Here is a 23,316-nt window from a genome sequence, read left to right as displayed (position 1 = left end):
AAAAAAGAGATTAGTGTGCTCAGAAGAGAGAGCAGACAAGGGTTCCAGCATCTGGGCTCTGTAGCATTCAAAACTCCATCAAAGCTCTCAGAGATCTCTTCTCCATCATTCTCTGCTGAAAAGCATCAGAAATGATGGATCGGAATTCTGCGCCCGCTTTTTCCTCCTCGTCAAAACAGTAGGTGGGGGCCTGCCATTTAGCATCCTCAAGCACTGCTCCCACCTCGAATGTCATCACATGAGCAGCTCTTCCTGCAAATGTTAGAAAACCAAGATCAGGATTCATTCATATGACATTTGAGAGATATAGGTGTTAGGGGAAAAACTAGGTTACCCCGGAACGATTAGAAGGCGCCCGGGCTAGTGGCAACTAGCCCGGCTCGGCACCCGACCAGAAGGCGCTCGATCAGCGAACATTTCACCCGAAGGCGCCCGGCCTAGAGGCAACTAGCCCGGCTCGGCGCCCGACCAGAAGGCGCTCGATCAATGAACACTTCACCCGAAGGTGCCCGGCCTAGAGGCAACTAGCCCGGCTCGGCGCTCGACCAGAAGGCGCCTGACCAGACGCTTGTTCCCAAGACGCTCCACCAGATCAGCCGATCTCAACCAAATCTCCTTTGGGAGCCCACCTTTTAAAACCCGATCTCTCCATTCGCCTACTGTCGTCACGTCCCTCGGTAATTCGGTCACGGCCATATCCTATTTCGCCGCCTACAATTAATGCGCATGGCCTCTGCTGATCTTCGGTTCACTCAACCATTAAAGCGTATGGCCTCTGTTGATCTCCGGTTCACTCAACAATTAATGCTCATGTCATCTACGGACCTCAGCGTCTCCACGGCAGGTAGTTGAACCACTCCACCACGTCTGATCAGCCACGACGACTCACTGGCTCCGGTCTGACTCCAGTTTGATCTCCCACGACACCATTAATGCACATGATCGTGTTCAATTATGACAAAAAGAACAATCTACCCCGTCACTCCACAGGTAATACAATACCCCTCTATAAAAGAGGGACCCCTCCACCTTGTAGAAAAAGACTCTGAAGCCCGAAAAAATATCTCCCCCCTCCTTCTACATATTAGCCCCCTCTGACTTAAGCATCAGAGGGCCGGCGCCGGAAACCCCAGCCACCGGCTTCTTGCAGGTCTTCCGGAGGACGTCGCCCGCCAACTGACCGCTGCCCCCCATCCGAAGCGCCGGATCTCCTCCTCCTCAGCCGATGGCCGCCCTCGGGTCCAATTTCCAGCAACAGTCGGCGCTAGAGGAAGGGACCGAGTCGTAGCCATGAAGTTGAGAAGTAAAGGAGCCTCCAATGCTTCTCGGCATCTCTCATAAGTCCCAGACGCTCTGTCCGGAATTCACCACCCCCGGCTGATCCAACTCCTCAAGTCCAGCCGGAACAGTTCAACATCCTGGTGCGGCAGGTCCAGGCACTAGCCGTCGCCGTCCAAAGCCTGCAGCATGAGGAAGCCCCGCCAACGCTACCTCCGCAGGCCCAGGTCCAGCCGGCCCAATCCCCCATGGCCAGAATCTTCACGGCTCCTCCAGGGCTAACAATGAAGAACGAGCGTCTCTCCGGAGAGAATTGCCGGGGAGGAGCACAGACAGGAGGCCACAGTTTTCGGAAGCTGAGTCAGCCCCGGACCGCCGTGAATCGGAGCAGGTTACTGTGGCAATTCCCCAGGTTAGGGAACTCGACAGAAAGGTCGAGAATCTTGAGCGCCAGATTGAGGCACTCCATGGCAGAAGGGTAAGGTGTGAGGGTGACTTCGAATTCACAACGAAGTCCCCCTTATCCCGCCAGATCGAGGACGAGCCGGTTCCGCCCAGATTCAAGATGCCCCAAGTAGAGCCTTACAACAGGACCACCGACCCCCTCAATCATCTGGAGAGCTATCGAGCCCTTATGGCGTTGCAAGGGTCTTTGGAGGCTGTGCTCTGCAAGGCCTTCCCAGCAACTCTTAGAGGAACTGCTCGGCTCTGGTTTTCGGGGCTAAAGCCGGGCACAATCTCCTCCTTTGAACAGCTCGGCAGGCAGTTCGCTACCAACTTCGCTGCCAGCCGGCGCCAGCGGCGAACGTCAGACTCCCTCCTGGACGTCAAACAGCGGGAGGGTGAATCTCTTAGGAAGTACCTCGACCGCTTCACCACTGCAACCTGGGAAGTTCGCGAGCTCGACTAGTCGATAGCCATGTCGGCGCTGAAGACTGGAGCTCGCTCCTATAGATTTCTCTTCTCCATCGAGAAGAGTTTCCCTGCTGACTTCACCGAAATGCTGGCCCGAGCTCGGAAGTACGCAAAGGCCGAGGAGGCCATCTCCTCCAGGCGGGGTGCGTCCGAGTTGGCTTCAAAGAAGCAGAAGAAGCGCCGCGAGGAGCGCGGCCGTCAGCGAAGCCCATCTCCCTGCCGAAACAAAATTTTGCAACGGTTAAGGAGCCCACCCCAGCAGCAGGGACAGTGCAGACCAAGGTCCCCACCCCGACCGAGGTCTCCAACACGGCCATGAGTTCCGCCGGGGAGGTATGAAAACTACACTCCCCTCAACGCTCCCCGGACGGAGATCCTCATGGAGATCGAGGGCCGGGATTATTTCCGGCCTCCATCACCGATAAGAGATCCTGGAGCCTACCGCAATCCTAGGAAGTATTGCAGCTTCCACCGAGACCACGGCCACAACACAGAGGATTGCTTCCAGCTCCGGAACGAGATCGAGGCACTCATCCGTCGCGGAGTACTGAACTGGTTTATACAAAACCGATGCGAGAAAAAGAGGCCAGCAGAAAATGCCGAGCAGCCAGGAGCTTCAAATGCCAATAGACCCATCGCAGGCACCAACACCATCGAAGGGACCTCGGTCGGAGGATTAGCCGAGGAGAGGGACCCCCCGAAGCGCCTGCGCACTTCTGAATCCATCTCGTTCTCGGATGAGGACTTGAAAGGGGTCGAAACCTCCCATGACGATGCGGTGGTAATCTCTATGATTGTAAATAAGTTTGATGTAAAACGCGTCCTGGTTGATAATGGAAGCTCGGCAAACATTTCGTATTATGATGCCTATCAAAAGATGGGGATGGCAGAAAACCAGCTTTGGAGACTGAATGCTCCGCTGGTCGGATTCACCGGGGATTCGATCCCGGTGGAGGGCGAAGTTGGCCTCCTGGTCACGGTCGGGCTCGCTCCCCAAGAAAGCACCGTGAAGATGGACTTCCTTGTAGTCCGCCTGCCCTCAGCCTACAACGCCATCCTTGGACAACTAGGGCTGCATGCCCTCCGAGCCGTTGTCTCAATCTACCACTTGCTCGTGCGGTTCCCCACCGACCAAGGAGTAGGTAAAGTTCGTGGGAACCAGCTGATAGCCAAGCAATGCTACACGGCGGCCTACAAAGCGAAGCGACCGACCGGAGCATCAGACCGACAGGAGGTACCGGCCGAGGTGCCAACTCAAGCAATGGACCGCACGCTGCCCATCGAAACCTTGGAGGTGCGGGATCACCCTTGGAAAAAGCGAGTAGAACCTGGTGAGCTTCTTACTCAGGTTCCTTTACAGAAAAATTGCCCAGAGCTAACCGTGCAGGTCGGCTCCGACCTGAGTTCGCTCGAAAAGGAGCAGCTGGTCGGATTTCTCCGGGCCAACAAGGACATCTTCGCCTGGTCGCCCGCCGACATGCCTGGAATCGATCCCGAGGTCATGGTCCACCGGCTCCAGGTGAAGCCAACCAGCAGACCCGTGAGGCAAAAGAAGCGGGGCTCCGCCCCGGAACGACAGCAAGCAGCAACCGAGGAAGTAGACAGACTCCTCGAGGCTGGCTTCATCCGGAAGGTCTCCTACCCGGACTAGCTCGCTAGTGTGGTCCTCGTGAAGAAAGCCAATGGGAAGTGGCGTATGTGCGTGGACTACACCGACCTGAACAAAGCCTGCCCGAAGGATAGCTTCCCCCTCCCCAGCATCGACCAGCTCGTGGATGCTACCTCGGGACATCAACTGCAAACCTTCATAGACGCCTTCTCGAGATACAATCAAATCCGAATGGCGCCAAAAGACGAGGAGAAGACAGCCTTCATCACTGACAAGGGCACTTATTGCTACAAGGTGATGCCGTTCAGGTTGAAGAATGCAGGAGCCACATATCAAAGACTGGTCAGCCAGATCTTTAAGGACCAAATAGGCCGAAACATGGAGGTCTATGTGGACGACATGCTGGTAAAAAGTAGGACAGCCGAGCACCATGTAGCTGACCTCAATGAAACATTCTTCAAGCTCAGGAAGTACCAAATGAAGCTGAATCCGGCAAAGTGTGCGTTCGGAGTCACCTCGGGCAAATTTCTGGGCTTCATAGTGACCCAGCGTGGAGTTGAAGCAAATCCCGAGAAGATCCGGGCACTGCAGGAGATGGTGCCACCAAAGACAGTCAAGGAGGTACAGCGGCTCACCGGGTGGATAGCGGCTCTAGGAAGATTTGTCTCCAGGTCGGCCGAGCGGTGCCTCCCATTCTTCAAGATCCTCAAGAGACCGAAAGACTTCTTTTGGTCGGAGGAGTGCCAACAAGCTTTTGAAGAGCTTAGGCATCTTCTCGCCTCTCCGCCGCTGCTCACCAAACCCCAGCAGGGTGAACTCCTCTACCTGTACTTAGCTATTTTCCCAGTCGCAGTAAGCTCAGTCTTAGTCCGAGAGGAGGACAAGCTTCAAAAGCCTGTTTACTATACCAGCCGGGTCCTCAGAGATGCTGAGACCCGATATTCAAAACTGGAGAAGACAATTTTCGCCCTGATCATCTCGGCTCGGAGGCTCCGACCCTACTTCCAAGCCCACACAGTGGCCATATTGACCGACCAACCAATGAAGCAGATTCTACAACGGTCAGACCGTGCCGGGAGGATTGTCAAGTGGGCAGTCGAGCTCGGGGAGTTCAACCTCAACTATCGTCCGAGGCCGGCAATCAAGGCTCAGGCGCTTGCTGATTTTATCGTGGCGTGCACTTTGTCGGACGACCCCGAGCACCCACTCATGCCAACAAAAGAGACCCCGGGGCAGCCATGGGTCCTATATGTGGATGGCTCCTCGACCTCGAGGGGTAGCGGAGCAGGTCTTATCCTCACCAGCCCGGATGGAGTTGTCGCCGAGCAGGCTCTACGCCTCGAATTTCCAGCCTCAAACAATGAGGCAGAATACGAGGCGCTTATTGCCGGGCTCAAGTTGGCAAAGGACCTGGGGGTAGAAGACCTGAAGGTCTTCAGTGATTCACAACTGGTCGTGAGCCAGGTTCTGGAAGATTTTGAAGCAAAAGAGCTGTCGATGAAGAATTACCTCCAAAAGGTGCGAGACCTCACCTCTACCATAAGCACCTTCAACATTCACTACATCCCTAGAACGGAGAATCTCAGGGCCGACCAGCTGTGAAAATTGGCGACCTCCCGCATGAGCGAGCTCCCCAAAGCGACGGTGCTCGAATATCTCCGAACACCCAGCACAGAAGAACCTCAGCCAGCCATGTGCATAGACACCGAGCCAAGCTAGATAGATGAGCTCGTCAACTATCTACAAAATGAAGTCCTCCCCAACGACGAGCTCGAAGCTCGCCGGATCAGGCACCAAGCTTTCCGGTTCATACTATATGAAGGCAAGCTCTATCGAAAGTCTTTCACCTCTCCTCTCCTCAGGTGCCTCCGCCCGTCAGAAGCTGACTATGCTATGCGAGAGGTTCATGAAGGGATATGCGGGAACCATCTGGGAGGCCGAGCACTGGCCCATAAAATCTTGCGCCAAGGATACTTTTGGCCCACCGTCCAGAAGGACGCAACAGACTTTGTCCGAAGGTGCGACCGATGCCAGCGAAACGCCAACATTCAGCGCCGACCTTCGGCCCCGCTGACTTCGATCAGTTCACCTTGGCCGTTCGCCCAGTGGGGCATCGACATCCTGGGGCCATTCCCCCTAGCGACCGGGCAGAGAAAATTTCTGGTCGTCTCCATCGACTACTTCACCATGTGGGTCGAGCTGAACCGGTGGCCCGGATCACCGAGCAGAAAATGCAGAACTTCGTCTGGAAATCGATCATCTGTAGATTTGGACTCCCCGCATCTTTATATCTGATAACGGCCGTCAGTTTGACAGCATCCGTTTCAGAGAGTTCTGTTCCGAGCTCGGCATCGACCACCGCTTCACCTCTGTTGCTCATCCTTAGACAAATGGAGAAACCGAGGTGACGAACCGCACCATCCTTCAAGGGCTCAAGGCCAGGCTGGATCGATCCAAGGGGCAATGGGTTGAAGACCGCTACAATGTCCTTTGGGCCTATAGAACAACGTTTCGGCTTCCCACCGGCGAGACCCCCTTTAACCTGGCATATGGAACAGAAGCTATCATTCCTCTGGAAATTGGGCTCCCCTCGCCAAGGGTTAAACACTACAATGCAACCTCCAACTCGTCCCAACTCAGAGAAAATCTGGACCTCATTGAGGAGACCAGGGAGGCGGCCCAGGTTCGTATGGCGAGGTATCAACAGAAAACAACGTAGTATTACAACTCCAGAGTAAAAGCCAAGCTCTTCAAGGTGGGAGATCTCGTCCTCAGGAGAGCTGAGGCTTCTCAGCCCATCGAGCAGGGGAAGCTAGCCCCGAACTGGGAAGGACCTTACCGAGTCGCGCGAGTCCAGCGGCCCGGAGCTTACAAATTGGAGACTCTTGAGGGGACTTCCATCCATTTATGATTTGTTTATGCTTCTCCATTAATTATTTCATACTCCTGACACTGGGACACTCATAAATCCTAGAAAATCCCGACCAAGCTCGGATATCCGACAAAGCTCGGATGCCTGACCAAGATCGGATGCCCGACAACGTTCGGCTGCTCGACAAAGTTCAGACGCTCTACTGATCGGCAAATCTCAAATGCTCCAGTTAAGCCTGAAGCGCCCCGCTGCGCCACTATCGAGCTCGGTCTCGATCTTCCTCAAATACCTCGACAAAGTTCGGGATGCCCCGTGAGTCAATAGTAGAGTCCCAAACTCCCTCGACCTCGGAAAACGTCGCAGGTCGACAGTGCGTTTTCAGACCCCTCGACCTTGCGCACGATCTCCCGACAAAGCTCGGGATGCCCCGGAGTCGATAGTAGAGTTCCAAACTCCCTCGATCTCGGAAAGCATCGCAGGTCGACAATGCGTTCCCAGATCCCTCGACATTGCGCACGATCCCTCGACAAAGTTCGGGATGCCCCGTGAGTCGACAGTAGAGTCCCAAACTTCCTTGATCTCGAAAGCGTCGCAGGTCGACAGTGCGTTCCCAAACCCCTTGACCTTGCGCACGATCCCTCGACAAAGCTCAGGATGCCCCATGAGTCGATAGTAGAGTTCCAAACTCCCTCGACCTCGGAAAGCGTCGCAGGTCGACGGTGCGTTCCCAGACCCCTCGACCTTGTGCACTATCCCTCGACAAAGTTCGGGATGCCCCGTGAGTCGACAGTAGAGTCCCAAATTTTCTTGATCTCGGAAAGCATCGCAGGTCGACAGTGCGTTCCCAGACCCCTCGACCTTGCGCACGATCCCTCAACAAAGTTCGGGATGCCCCATGAGTCGACAGTAGAGTCCCAAACTTTCTCGATCTCGGAAAGCGTCGCAAGTCGACAGTGCGGTCCCAGACCCCTCGACCTTGCGCACGATCCCTCGACAAGGTTCGAGATGCCCCGTGAGTCGATAGTAGAGTCCCAAACTCCCTCGACCTCGGAAGGCGTCGCAGGTCGACAGTGCGTTCCCAGACCCCTCGACCTTGCGCATGATTCCTCGACGAAGTTCGGGATGCCTCGAGTCGACAGTAGAGTCTCAAACTCCCTCGACTTCGGGAAGCGTCATCGGGTCAACAACAAGCCCGAGCACCTTCAACCTCATTCATCCTTCGGCAAAAGCCGGAACTACAAATGTTGACAGCGATTTTCTCCAACTACGGAAAGACAAGAGCTGGGACCTTTGCGGGCTCTTCGACCTACAGAGGTCATCACCTGCGGAAGCAGGTTACAGGCCAAAGAATGCCTCTTGAAGCCGATCGCAGCGCGGAATCGGCTATCTCAACCTGAAGTGCTCGGCTCCGACGGTGCAAAAGGTACTCCTCCCCGAGCACCTACATTATTGCATTTACCTTATGCACCAGGACAGTCGATAAAATCTTGGCTGAGCTCAGGATCTTCCCGACCAAGGTCGGGTACCCTGCCAAGCTGAATACAAGTCAAGGAACGAGCATGGAGCGGGCTACGCCATGACGCAAGGCTCCGACTAAAGCCCCCCCTCGTCCTCCCACTGATGACATTACTCGCGGAAGCATCGTCTCTAGGCCAAAGCGCCTCTAAGAGCTAACTACAGAGCGGGGTCGGCTAACCGCAGAGCAAACTCTCAATGGTGCGAAAGGTACTCCTCGCCCAGCAGCTATGTTATTGCATTTACTTGCTTACACTATAATGTTCGACAAAGTCCCGACTGAGCTCGGAAGAGCCTCCGACCAAGATCGAAATATTCATTCAAGCCAGCCATAAGCCGAGGTCTTCCGACCTCAGGCATGCCTTCACCGCCAGTCTACAAGTTGATCTATGCAGATCCCTGAATAAAGACTCGGCCGACTTTAAATGTCGGTCTAGGCCGCTGCACACTTGCGGCAACGACCTCAAGCCCAGACATTCGAGTCATTATGTTTCGGTTCTACCAATTGGTATACCAGCCGAATTCGGGGTTAATCACCACCAAAGCCTTAACGATAGCAGAATTCTGACTCACGATCCCGCGGGGTCTGACTCCGAAATTCTTGCGAATCTATATCCGAAAAGCCGAGCTCAAAGACGGCCAAAACTTTCGAAAAATTGGATCCTAAGTCCTAGGGCTCGGCGGGATTCGACTCCGAGCTCAGGGGCTCGGCAAGACTCAAAGTCGAGCTCAAAAACATCGAAACGCCCCCTAGTTGGCCTATGCTTAACAAGCGCGAACGGGGCTCGGCCGAGCCCGAAAAACTTATCAAAGGGGACTAGTTTAACTGATCGAAAATTTACATAGAAGGAAAAGACAGCACCGACGTAGATTCAGAACAAACTCAGGACAAACACAAGTTTAGAAAAAAAAAAAGAAATTTCCATTAATAAAAGCCCGAAGGCTAAGTACAAGATTGAGGTTCGGCCATACACTTTAAAGAGCCGACCTTGCTTACACAGAAAAACAAAAACAAAAAGGGGGGGCAAACAAAAACCTAGGAGGCGGGCGCAGTGGAAGTCTCGGCCTGAGCGACATCGGCAGCTCGGAGGGCGGCATCGAAAGCTCCTTCTGGATCACCCTCGGCGGGTGCCTCACCCTCCTTGGTCGCCTGAGCTTCGACCCCAGCCGGGTCTTCAGGCGCCTCGAGCCCTTCGACTCCTGCCCCAGGCTGGAGCAGACTAAGGTCAAACTCGGGGTAGAGCCGCTTTAGTTGATTACCGAAGTCCTCGAAGCCACGGACGAGCCCATTCACAGCTTCCTCCTCCAGTAGATCGTGAAACTCTTTCGATTCTCGGAAGAGTTCGACCCCATGCTGAGCTGCGTGTCGAGCCTCCTCTTGGGCCCTCTCCACGCAGCCCTCGAGCTCCACAGCCCTGAGCTTCGCGCCCTCCGCCTCCTGCTCGCACGCAGCAAGCGCCGACTGGGCCTTGCTCAAACGCGACTCGGCGGCGCGCAGCTCCGACCTAGCCAAGGCGTGCGCGCCCTTCTCCCCCTCGAGCTCCTCGGTCCGCGACTGGAGCTCGCCCTCGACGGCCTCAACTCTTGCGAGCAGTTCCTCTTGCAAGAGCTCAACCTCGCCAAGCCTCACCTCGGCCTGGCGAAGTTTCTTTTCGGTCTCCTCCTACCCACGTTGGTATCGCCGGCCCCGATCTCGATAGTCTGATGCAATGTGCATCAGAGTCTCGATCTCGTTGAGACCCTGTTAACATAGAAGAAATGAGTCACGACTAAAAATCAAAAGATGGAAACAAAAATTCAAAGGCGAACTTGCCCGGACTGCGGAGCAGTAGACCCCATCTATGAAGCTGTTGTAGCTCTGCGACCGGATCTTGGCCTGGTCGGCCGAGAGCAGCGCGACGTGAAAAACTTGCCGCGCCATGGCAGGATTGTCAAGGGCCGAGTCGCCCTCAAAAACCTCCCACGAGGGGAGGTAAGGCCTCCTCTCCTGGCTGCTCCCTGGCTCAGGATCCGAGCGTCGCTGCTCGGAAGCCGAGCGCCTCTGCTCGACGGGATGTCGACCACGGCGCTGAGAAATGGGGACCGGGCAGGCCAACATAGCCGATGCCTCCGCAGATCCCGAGCCCCTATGATCGGTGCTCGGGACCTCTTGAGCGGGCCTGGAAGGCCCGACCTGGGCCGCAGGCCTGGAAGGCCCAACCTGGGCCGCACTCGTCTCGGGTCCGGAGAGTCTGGCCTTTTTCTTTGGCTCGGGCGAGGTCCGCTGATTTCTGCCGCCCTCTTTCGGAAGCGCGCGTAAAGGGCAGCATCTTTTGTCACCATCTTCACGACGTCTGTAAACAGGAGAAGGATTAGGTCAGAACGACAGAAAATAGACAAGCAAAAGCAACGTAAGAGGGAAAGAGAGCACCACCACCCTTACCCTGATGGCGCGCCGAGCTCAGGCCCACGTTGACCAAAGCATCCTCGCTTATTAGGCCGTTCAGAAGAATGCTCTCCTCGAGGCCATAGAGAGCGTCGGGGATCTTCTGCTCGGACCCGGACAACTTTGGGAGTCTGTTGGCAGTCTTAAGTCGAGCTTGCCCCCATCTGGGGTCGAACCCCCATATCCGCTCGGAGGACAAAAAGAAAAACTTCTCCTTCCACCCATGAATGGAGGTCGGAGCACCCCGAAAAAATGACCGACCGCTCCGAAGAGCAATGTACAGCCATTCCCTATCCCCCGGGTTGGACTTCAATAAGAAGCACCACCGGAAGACATTTACAGAGATCGGTATCCCGTGCAAAAGGCACAGGGATAAGAAACCGATTATCGTCCTCCACGCATTCGGAGCAAGCTGCGCTGGGACAAGCTGATATGTCACCAGCAGCTCGTTCACGAATCCATGGAAGGGGAACCGCAGGCCGGCCCAGAGTGTTTCCAAGTACGCTCTGATCCGACCCGACGGAGGCCTCGTTATCCTGTCACCAGGCCCCGCAGGTTCCAGATGGAACCCTCGCTAAGGAAAAAACCACTCCTCAGCCATCTCCATCTCCCCCTCACTCATAATGGATCCGAATTCATCCGGACCACGACCCATCCCAAAGAAATAATCAAAAAGGAGGAAGAATCCAAAAAACCAAAAACAAGAACTCTCCGAGCAGACAGAAAAGGGGGGGGGGGAGGCACCTACTAAGACCTCGCCGGAGATGACAACGAGCGGCAGGGGAGCCTGAGTAAACCGCTTCGGGAGGCCGCCGAAAAAGAGAACAAGGGAGTACTGGAAAAACACTAGGCTATGGCAACCAGATAGAAACCCTGAAACCGGATCAGGGGTTTATATAGGCCTCTCCGATGGTCCGGATCGGTGGGACAGAATCCTGCCTCCCGTTCTGATTATGCCACGCGTCGGCTCCTGAAGTTCAAAGCGGCGTATCCCATTCAGATCGACGCTTTGAATATCGAATCAAGGCGGCGTCCCATCGGATCGTGGAGCTCCATCATAAGCCCACGACACGAGGACGTTTCAGATGACGAAAAGGCATCGTCCCACCTTCTCCTATTAATGACACCTAGAAATGTGCGGAGCACCGTAAAAATTCGAAATTACCTGGCCCCTACCAATATAGCATTAATTGACATGGAGCGCCGTTAAATCACTACTTCCCACGCTCGAGCTCGCAAGTGGCTCGGACTAGAAAGTCGGGGGGTAGTGTTAGGAAAAAAACTAGATTACCCCGGAACGATTAGAAGGCGCCCGGGCTAGTGGCAACTAGCCCGGCTCGGCACCCGACCAGAAGGCACTCGATCAGCGAACATTTCACCCGAAGGCGCCCGGCCTAGAGGCAATTAGCCCGGCTCAGCGCCCGACCAGAAGGCGCTCGATCAGCGAACACTTCACCCGAAGACGCCCGACCTAGAGGCAACTTGCCCGGCTCGGCACCCGACCAGAAGGCGCCCGACCAGACGCCTGTTCCCAAGACGCCCCACCAGAGCAGCCGATCTCAACCAAATCTCCTTTGGGAGCCCAACTTTTAAAACCCGATCTCTCCATTCGCCTACTGTCATCACGTCCCTCCGTAATTCGGTCAGGGCCATACCCTATTTCGCCACCTACAATTAATGCGCATGGCCTCTGCTGATCTCCGGTTCACTCAACCATTAAAGCGTATGGCCTCTGCCGATCTCCGGTTCACTCAACAATTAATGCTCATATCATCTACGGACCTCAGCGCCTCCACGGCAGGTAGTTGAACCACTCCACCACGTCTGATCAGCCACGACGACTCACTGGCTCCGGTCTGACTCCAGTTTGATCTCTCACGATATCATTAATGCACATGATCCTGTTCAATTATGACAAAAAGAACAATCTGCCCCATCACTTCCCAGGTAATACAATACCCCTCTATAAAAGAGGGACCCCTCCACCTTGTAGAAAAAGACTCTGAAGCCCGAAAAAACATCTCCCCCCTCCTTCTACATATTAGCCTCCTCTGACTTAAGCATCGGAGGGCCGGCGCCGGAAACCCCGGCCACCGGCTTTTTGCAGGTCTTCCGGAGGACGTCGCCCGCCAACCGACCGTTGCCTCCCGTCCGAAGCGCCGGAGCTCCTCCTCCTCAGCCGACGGCCGCCCCTGGGTCCAATTTCCAGCAACAATAGGAGAGGAGGCAGAATTCGAAGAGCCCAAGATAATACGACCTCTAACAAATTGCCAAGGGATAGATAGATAGATGAGGTTATTGTAGTTCTGATCAGTTCGAGATCAACTTGTCGAAGCAACGAGGCAGGAAAAAGAACAAGAAACTGATTCACAGCGTGGCATACTGTGAGAAATCAACCTCATTTTGTTACCTGAGTAGAAGACCCATTGCACAGGGCGCTTGGTGGCAGCATCCTCATAGTACCAGATGAAATCAACCTTGGTCCACACATTGCAGAGGAATCCATCGACGTACTCCTGGCCGAGGTAGGTGGCGCCGGCGAGCCAATTGGGGCGTAGGATGCCGACGTCGAGCTGCGTGGAGCGGCAGGACAATGGAGAGGAGAGAGTGTAGAAGAAGGAGGTGCCGTTGTTCCACTCGAGGTCGTAGAGAGGTGGGCCGTCGAGCTGGGCCTGGATGATGTTGAAGTTGCGGCCATTGGGCCAGTCGTACCAGAGGTCGATCATGGAAAGGGCGCCGCTGTAGTTCATGAAGAGGAGGGCGTGGAATTAGAGGGGCCATGGGCGGGGGGTGGGCTCCGTTCCTGATGCTGTAGATGATGCTGTTCTTGGTGGTCTTGTGGGTGGTGTTGCCGATGATAAGGGGATGGGGATGGAGAGGAAGAGGAGGAGAACTAGGGGTGGGAGGATTGAGTAGTTTGGGGCCATGGTGGAGGATTGTGTGGTCTCAATACTCTGGGCATTGGAGTTTGACCTTTAATCTATTTATGCATAAAGGGGCAATCTCTCTCTTCCCAGACTATTGATTAGTCTTCGTGGATAATAACGAAAAGACTTTCAACAGTTAGGTCACTGTAGTAAGATTTGAAGCTAAAATAATCCTCTCTTTTATTTCAATAAATCCAGCTCACTTCTGTATCTTCTTATTTTAGTTTCCCGAAAGGACAAAATGGCACTGATATCTGGCAACCTCTTATTATGAATCAGTTTTTTCTTTTCTTTTTTTTAATAGCCACGAGAATTCCAACAAAAGTTTTTTTGCGTTTTGTTTTGTTTTGTTTTTCTTTTTGAACAAAAGGTTGAATTTCTGGCTGTTTCTCCAAGTCCCTATTTCTTCTACCCTCGATCTTCCTTCATTGCATGGCTATAATTTTTAGCAAAACTTCCACTCAATGGACATAGTGGACATGGTTCGAGCCGTCCAAAACATGGCAATGAGGTTTGATTTTACGCAAACTTTTACATTGCTTAGTTGAGGAGATAGCTAGACCTTCCAAAGGAGGAATACCTAACCCAACCTGATATCGAGTCAAGATCCTTCAACTGGTACTCACTTGTGAATCAATAAAACATTATATGACCCACTTGACTAAAAAATTAATCTGATTTTTTATATCAAAAGAGGATTAGTCAATCATGACAAGTAAGATTGTTCATAATTTAATCTAATATATGTAGTCTCAATCCAATAGAGATATGACTCGAGTTCCGTTAAAGCTCTGACCATATTAAACCTATTCAAAATTTGGGTCAAAAAAACCAAAATTGAAAATTCCTAACCTATTCCTAGCCTAAACAAGGTAAGATGAGTCAGGTTACTACGTCAGGATAATTTTTCCCACGTCTTAAGACCAAGCTAGATCTCAAAACCAATTTGGAAAACCATTACAAAACAATTATTTGGTTTTCTGCAAGATGATTGGAATATCAATTTTCTTCCAAAGAAACATAGATAATTTTTGTAAACTCGGCTAACAAGAAATTGATATCTCAAAAGGCAAGGGTGCATGGAATTTGTTGACTGATAACATGAGCGGGTTGTGCTAAGTATAACAAGACTTGGACTCAATTTACGAGTCTAAAATTTCGAGTGCGATTAGTTAACATATGATCACCTATATCATTAGGAAACTTAATCCATGAACCACCACATGGACGAATATAATCTTGAAAACTAATGGTTATGATATAGTGACTATCCTTCATTTTGGATTTGGTCATCATACAATGATCCTAACTGGGTTCATCGCAGTGTACAAAGCTCTTGGATTGAATTATAGCCCTTAACCTAATCCATCTCCTCTCTATGAAGTCCTGACCCTCTAAAGAAACATAACCCATGGAAAGACACTCTCCTACATCTCAAACCTCTATTTGTACCACCTCACAAATCATTCCTCAAACCTCTTAGCTAATAAGATTAAGCCACTCAATTCCTCTCTCCTAGTCTTAGGATTGAAGAAAACTTTGCTCATTAAATCCTAGCCTTAGGATCTCTCATCTTTTGCTATAAATACCCCCTCTCCTCTCTCCAAATCCTTCTATAAGAAAAAATCCATAAAACAAGAAATTCTTTAGAATTAGGCTAGGATGGGAAAATCCACAAATTTCTCTATTCATGTGGAAAGTAGCATGGGATTGACTACTTTGTTAAACCATCTTGCACTGGCAAAGTCTTTATATTTCAACACGTTACAATTTTTGTCCTAACATTGAGGAATCCACTTCTCATATTATTTTGTACTGTAGGTTGGCAATCCAAGTATAGAGGCAAGCCCCCTTCCAAATTCATCTATTATTCCTTCCCTCTCTCTGGATGATTTTCTACAGGTCATTAAGGGATTTCTTTAAGAAATGGATGAAGGCATGGGAGTATTCTTATATGTTATATAGCTTACCATATTTGATTAGCTTAAAACAAATGCAAATATGCTTCAAAGCACCAGATTGATTATTATGAAGGCATGTGTCCAGGCTTAAGCATATATTTAAGTTATTACTATGGAAGGATCTTTGATATTAGGAGAAATTTGTGGCTCCCCATATTGCAAATTCTGTGCTTCTCCAGGTGATTCATTTTTTTTAGGAGCCACCTCCCCTCTTTTCCTCATGATTAATTTCGATAGCAATATTCAAAATATAAGTGCTTATGCCTGATCATATTTTGTCATAAGAAACTCTACGGATTTATTAATAGCTATGGGTGGAGTTCGATTTTTTGATACTACATTCCTAATGATAGAACTATGAGAAGCATGGGAAGGTTTGGTATATGCCATAAAAATTTTAATAGCCCCATGTATCATTCTAGAGGGGGTTCTTTGATGGTTGTGAGGTCGCTCTTAGATTTGTCAACTGGGAGGCTGGTTACCATCCATTATTAAAGAATTGGAGGCAAGTGCTTGCTACCCCACTCTCTTTTTAGGCAACACATATTGATAGGGAAGTAAATAGTACAGTTGATTGGGTTGTAGCTTATATAGTTAATTAAATAGGAAATACTTTGTAGATTTCTACAGCAGTACCTCCCATACAATTTTTGAATATTTTGTATGTTGATTCTCATGGATGTACCTGTACAAGACTTGCATAATATTATCCAATTTACCAAAAAAAACCCTTAGATAAACTTTACTTCTTTTGAGCTTCTCCAAAACCTAGTCATCTCTCTCACCACCTTCCTTGTCCTCTCCCTACCAAAGTTTTATCCTCCGCTCGTTATTTGAAAAAGGAAGGAAGAAAGAGCATCGAAGGAGCACTAGGCATCTACACCCGAGCTTCTACATACTTGTATCCTCTTCCTCCCCTTCTCTTCCTCTTTTCTTTTATCTTTTTTCTACTCTGGCCATGCATACAATATAGTTTACAAGATCTATTATGTTTTAAGATCTCCTTATTGAATGGGTGATAGGGATACAGACTCTCATATCATTAAACTAGATCCTTATGCATAAGCCTAATCTTGTTGATAGATTTTTAGCAACTTATCTAGGTGGCGACTTTAAATCAAACCCTAGATCTTAAGTATCACAGACTGATAATTTCATCAAATACTTCGTACACAAATTTGTCTCTTAATCATATAAAAGGGACTCCAAATAATTAAAGTTATGGAGGCTTATGGATTTCTCTAGAAGCTAGTGGAATTGACAAGAAAGCTAGATATTTGTAGAATGTTTCTAGGCTTTTATGGAAGAAGGTGGGAATGTTCTGGAGAGGGATCTAGAATTATCCTAACCATTGGTTTTGTGACAACTGTATATAATTCTAACCATTCATTGTATATAATTGAGACTATAAATGGGAAGTGAGAGGTCTTATTTAGCCAAAATCACCAAGTAAGAAGCTTCTAAGAGTTTTCTAGTAGAATATTACTCTCCATTCTCCCAAACTCTCTCTCTCAAACCCTTCTTCTTTCTAAGAGGTCTAGCTTGTAATGCTAAATTGGTAGGCTGACCCAAAAATGTCTGTGGGCAAGCAAAGCTTCTAAGTATCACATGGTTGCTTGAGAAATAATAAGCCGGTGACATAGGAGAGCCACAAACAAAAGGGTGACTCCATGAGAAAAATCTTGCATCTAAGCCTAGAGGATAGTCTAGGTTTTCCTTTCATTTGTAGATTAAGGCTTTTGCTTCTTTATTTATAGCTTATAGTAGCAGTACCTCTTTTTACTTCTCTTGGTGTCCTTCTGTGCTAACTTTTTTCTATTTTTTGTTGAAGGTCGAAAAGAACATTCAAGAAGAAGGAGAAAAGAGGAAATAAGTGTTGAGAGATAGATCTCAAGTCCCTCTCATAGATTAGGATTGAATGCATGCTCGAAATAGACTCTGCATGCTTTGCTTGGAGATGCCTTATTTGTTTCTACCATGCTTAATAACAGATCTTCATGTCTAGGTTAGTCTAGTATTTAGCTTCCCTATATTACTATTGTTTAGCTTTATAGTTGCATACTTAGTTTACTTGAGACATTTCATGCTTAGTTTTGTTGAAATATGCCATGATACATATTCTGCTTAGTTGATACATGTCATATGATATAGGCGTTACATGCCATGCTTAGTTTATACATTCCTTGCATACCATATTTAGTAGCATTATGGCATTATCATGATAGCTTAGATTCATAGCATATTTATATAGCTATGCATATTTATGTTTATATGTTTAGAGTAGACGATTACTTGATAGTCATGACTTCATGCTTTAATTCTTAGTTTACTTGATTGCTAGCCTTCTTGCTTGTTTGTTTGGACATTTAAACCTCTAAAAGCAAAACAAATCATAGGCTAATGTATCATCCCTTGCAGTCCTATCTTCTACCCTAAACCCTTGAGATGAGTAGGCGTACTCTTGTGTTTCCATAACCAAAGAATAGCATTAAAAGCATCAAACCTTTTTTCCTACCTTAAGATAAAACCATGCTCATATAGTTTACCACACCCCTAAAGCATCACTAAGCTCTAGGACATGCCGAACTTGTAGGTTTTTGCATAAGAAAAAAAAAGATCCTCTATTAACCAACACGATCAATAATCATGCTGTATCAGCAAACAAGTCTAGCCCCATCATGGTGGGCCCAAGTTAGAATAGATTTGGCTTAGCCTTTCTCCCTACAGTATTTGGTGTGACTAATAGTCATGCTAGTTAGCTACAGTACCCACACTGAACATAGGGTGACTCTGTCAAGCTTGATCTATGGCTTGGATTTGTTGCTTATTGATCAAGTGCTCTATAGGGTCTCAATTGGGTTGTTTGATCTATGATTGACTATTATGATTGCTCAGGCTTAGCATGATTTTTATATATGCTATAACCAGCATGACTATAAGTCACATTATTGCTATTTGTTGAGATCCATATAGATTTGAATCATTCTGGGCCTTTGAGAGCTCCGATTACCATTATGGAAAGAACAAAACTCGATCTTGATCCGATTCTGAGCTTGCTTGGTTCAAAACATGGAATCTGAACCAATTTGCCCTTTAATCTCCTCTACCATGGATCGACAATCTTTCCTCGCATATTTTAATGCCCGTCTATTCTACCTTCTACCCATATTGACTATGATCCAATGCAATGATATCTCAATGGTGTGGCTAGTAATATATCCACAAACATAACCAATACTCTAGCTTCCAATGACTAGTCATAATTCACACACAATCTTCCCTAATCCTAACCAAACCATCATCATTCTCAATCACAACCTTACACCAAACCCCTTCTGTTACCCTATCACACAATTAATGATGCAGAGGAATTATAGAAAAACCTTGGCTAGCACCTGTACGCCCTATACGAAACACTTGGAGCTTATTATCTTTGCTTTGCAGTAGCTCATAAACCTAACCAACCTTTCTATCAATATTAATGCCACATCATACTGCTTACTGTGCTCCCATTCCTTAACCAATTCAATGTTCACCATTTCTCTGATTACGTCAGCCCCAGTCCAGCCTTTCACAATTAGTATTTTCAATTGCGTGACAAAATCCAACACCCAAAGGACTATAAAACAAAATGATGAGTTCATATCTGCGAGTTGATATCTCTTCCCTAATGCTATGCTTTTCTTAAAATTTAAGATCATAGATTTTGATATTTATGATGGAACCAAATGCCCTCTCCACATATGAGGGCATGTCATGGAAACATGGCTTAGGTCCCGTACCTTTATGGATACAGATAGAGATATTAAACAGTTAACAAATTAGTATCTATATCTGATTTTATTGGCTGCACCTATACTCGTAGCGTGTGAGCCGTCATTGTACCAAAAAAAAAAGTAGTATCTATATTTGTTCTAAGTGAATATGGATATGAATCAAACACTAGGCATATCCATATTTGTTTGAATGGATACGTATACAAGTTTGTTCTTAGTTTATATCCATATTTTTCTATCATAATACAGATATAAGTTGGATATTATTGCTGTATAAATTGAATTTTTAGTAGATTCAATAATGAAAAGTAACACTAATTATATATTAATATAGGGTGGAGATAAAATGCACTATACAGATTACATGCAACATACAGGTCACTAAGGGTCTAAGGCATAGTTATTAAACTCACACAAAGGCCAACCTGGCTAAGGGTTTAGCACATTGGTCTAATAGGATTTATTCTAATGTATTAAAAATCAAAAATTATGTAAAATAAAACATAATATAAAAATGTTAATATTTTTTATAAATTATTACTTTTTAATTCTAACATAAATGAAAATAATCATAGATTATCTACTGGTAGAGAGCTTGTAAGAAAAATTATATATTAATTAAGAATACATAAAAGTTATTAATATTTTGAATAGTTTTAATAATAAAGCTTTCAAAATATCATAAAGAATAAAATAAAATATATTTATTTTTTATCATAGTGAAAAGAATTTATTTTTTAGAAAAAATAATGATTGAAATATAAAATATTACAATATACTCAAATGATTATTTAGTTATCTGATGCTAGCTATTGGATTCTCCGCTGGTAGGAAAACAGTATGCACGTTTCTAACAGGTTCATACAAGTGCTTGGGCATACCGCCAGTATCACAAATTGAAAAGAAGAGAGTGTAAAGGGTTGGTACCATCGGTCCTGATGTCTTAAACTTCAAGAACATTCACTACTATAATACCGGTTACTCCAAAGAGGAGATAGGCTGTAGCCGGAGCTATGATTCTACTCCTAGAACTACGGATAAACTAGGTTAATTAAAATAAGTAAATTAAGGATAAATGCAAGGATAAAGATGAAGATAAAGATAAAATCAATGATAGATGTTTGATAGGTGAAAAGGTCCTTTCCTCAACGTTACATCCTACTATTTATGCATAACATTGTAGAAGTTATAGTAACTGCTCATTTTTAGTGTCGACCTACATTCACTTCCAATCTCCACTCCTTGGAAACTGCCCTAACCACTCTCTACTCCCCACGTTCTGGAAACTATAGATCTTGTACCTTGTCATGACCCTCCTGCTAGGCCGAAGAAATTCCATGGTTCATCGTATTTGATCGATCTCAAATTCATGGCAGTTGATTTTCATTCAGCCTATCCTTGACAACCATCCAACCTATCCTAGCCCATGCTTGTCTGATTCAGCTTATGGGGCTTTTTATGTCCCATGTTGAACTATACTCAGGATTACTTGATCTATTTTCCTAGAAGGAATCAAGAGGGTGTTAAGGCTTTAGCCTCTAAGTTATCATCTTAGTTAATTGAGGATGGTTGGCTAGAAACCTCTCCATCATTATCTCATCCCGGCCTTGCCAGGTAGTTAGATATGCTTGCACCCTTTGGATGTCATCATTAGGAAAAATATGCCATAAACACTTGAGTTCATATGAATAAATAAAATAAACAACTCATATTAGATTGAGATTGATGTTGTAGCCTGATGGTTGAGGTTTCGTATTCAAACATAATTATCTGGTTCAAATTGGTGGTTATATAGTTCATTCCAGAGAACTTTTCTAAATTTGGATGAGGATTCGATTGGATTTCAGAATTGCTATCCGAATCCAATACAGATATGGAAACATATGTGGTCAGTTTTTATCATACCCATTATCGGCCCTAGTCTGGCCAGATTCAAATTCAATCAAGTTTGAGTTGCATTTGAGTCTTTAAAAATTAAATCTAAATTTGCTGAAGTACATTTTGGTGGCCTTAATTTTGTTCAATTTGCTCTCCTTACCTCATACATTGGGATTTTAAGTGGAGCTTGCATCCAATTAAAACGTTTTGTTTGTCTTTGATGACAAAGTTGAGCCAAATTTTCGTTGTTGTTGATCTCACCACACTGATCATCTCATTGATCACATACAATCATACTTCCAAATTCTACATGTAAAATGGTAATGATGCTCTCTCCAACACGAAGATGGTGATGGAAAAGGAGAAACAAATTACGTTATGACATTGGAACCGGGTGCACCGCTTAATCACTCGTAATTGTGGCAGGCACCATCCTATCGCAGCGACATACAATGTGGAAACAAAGTCAATCCAAGAGGGCCAGACATGAAGTTGCTTCTGATCTCAACTTTAGGAGGCTCATTCGAGCTTTTGAGCTTTGAATCGAAGAGGACTTTGTATTCATCATCTGGTTTAAAGAATAAAAAGTGAGGTCTACTTCTAAAGTTCTACATGGTTCTAAAGTTAAATCCATCGAAAAAGATGCAGAAAGTATAAACAGCTCCAAGATGCATGCCAAGCGAGCATTTTTTATTTAAATTTCAGTGATACTGAAAGTTGCAAATCATAGTTAGGGAAATCAACCTACAGATTGGCTAACGAATTATAATGTTTGAACAGTGAACACTCGAAGTAGTTCTCATATTATGTTCAAAGCATGCAACTCAAGTTGGAAGTCATGCACTCAAAAGCTAAGCAACTTTTAAAGAGTTTTAAAGTCCCCCAACTTATATATCTCAAAACAATCAATAACTTCCATCAAGCTACCTTCTAAAAAGAAATATTAAAAAAAGTCACCTACCATGGCATACAAGCCATGCCACTTTACCTCACCATCCGTTTCAGGCAACCTTTGCACTCAAAAATAAAATCAAAGAAAAGAAAATAAATGCAAACAAATGTTTGAAGTGTAAAATTTTGATATTACAGAAAATCTAAACTATAACAAGCATTTGCAGGCGGGTCGTACTTCCTAGGAACTTGTTCCAAAGGAACTCACACAAACTGTAGTTGCAACCGAAATAAACATACTAGATGATTAGTTAACAACCCTCCAGGGGTGTAAATTACATGTTCAAGGAATCAAACAATATCACTAACAAAGCTTTTCTAGATTACAACGTTGTAAGGAAACAGATTTATAAATTATTTTGGTTTCAATTTTCAAACATATTTGGAACAAAATCCAGTTATGGTCACTAAAACTGGAGCTTCAGAAATTTAGATATTGAGTGAAGGCTTTTATATACACAAAAAGAAATTGAAGATGGGTAACCTCATTAAATCTAAAACATGAGAAAAAGATTTCCGACAAAAGATGTCATTTTAGATTTATTTAAATGTCATTTCCTAATACAAATCCTTCATAATGTATATAAAAAAAATTAGGATCCAGGGATAAGTAGAAGAATGATAGGATGCGAGTGCCACCAAACGAAAGCATAAGGAGACTTCCACTCACCAAATATTTCTCTCTGCTTTTCTCTTTTTATTTTGAGATATAGGAATTTTGTAAATCCATCTCTTTTTTGTTTTCGAAGTGGGGATTCTGTCAGAAATTCTTAATTCAACAATTTGACAGTGTTAGATATAATTCTACTTGAAAAAAGACAGCTAATGAATGGGAGAATAATGTACATGCATGTGTATCAAAAAAAACATAACTATCAGTAACCATAGAAATAGATAAACGGATATGCTAGAGAGTTGGGATATACTTCTCTGATTGCTTGAAGTGCCTTGATGACATCTTAAGTACCTGAAAGGAAGAAAGTCACAATAATTGTAGATAGACAGGAAACACGAGAATAAAAGAAAGCAATTCACTTACAGCCTGATGTTAATAACCAAAAAGAATAAGCTATGCTTTCAGGTTGATTTTTACCTGAGATAGTGCATCCTAAAGAAGTTATCAAAAGATTAACTCAAGATGCCAGCAAAGACTGAAATTTTCTTCTAAAGAAATAAAAACTAAGGGCAGCCATTCATATGATACTATGG

The 23,316-nt window shown here is 46.6% G+C and overlaps 1 long non-coding RNA gene and 1 pseudogene across 1 annotated transcript; one reads left to right on the top strand and one right to left on the bottom strand.

Moving 5' to 3' along the window:
- Positions 1–59: 59 nt before the first annotated feature.
- LOC103721884 (uncharacterized protein At4g14100-like) lies at positions 60–13,673 on the bottom strand (annotated as a pseudogene).
- Positions 13,674–16,601: 2,928 nt separating this feature from the next.
- LOC120111862 (uncharacterized) lies at positions 16,602–21,923 on the top strand. Its single transcript, XR_005513271.3, has 3 exons — positions 16,602–17,164; positions 17,334–17,507; positions 21,583–21,923. It is a non-coding gene; the product is annotated as an uncharacterized LOC120111862 (long non-coding RNA).
- The last annotated feature ends 1,393 nt before the right edge of the window (positions 21,924–23,316 follow it).

The sequence above is a fragment of the Phoenix dactylifera genome, chromosome 12, assembly GCF_051530095.1.
Source record: "Phoenix dactylifera cultivar Ajwa chromosome 12, Ajwa_hap1_PhDact_Kaust_v1.1, whole genome shotgun sequence".
NCBI classification, from domain to species: domain Eukaryota; kingdom Viridiplantae; phylum Streptophyta; class Magnoliopsida; order Arecales; family Arecaceae; genus Phoenix; species Phoenix dactylifera.
This window is presented reverse-complemented; position numbering and strand designations above follow the sequence as displayed.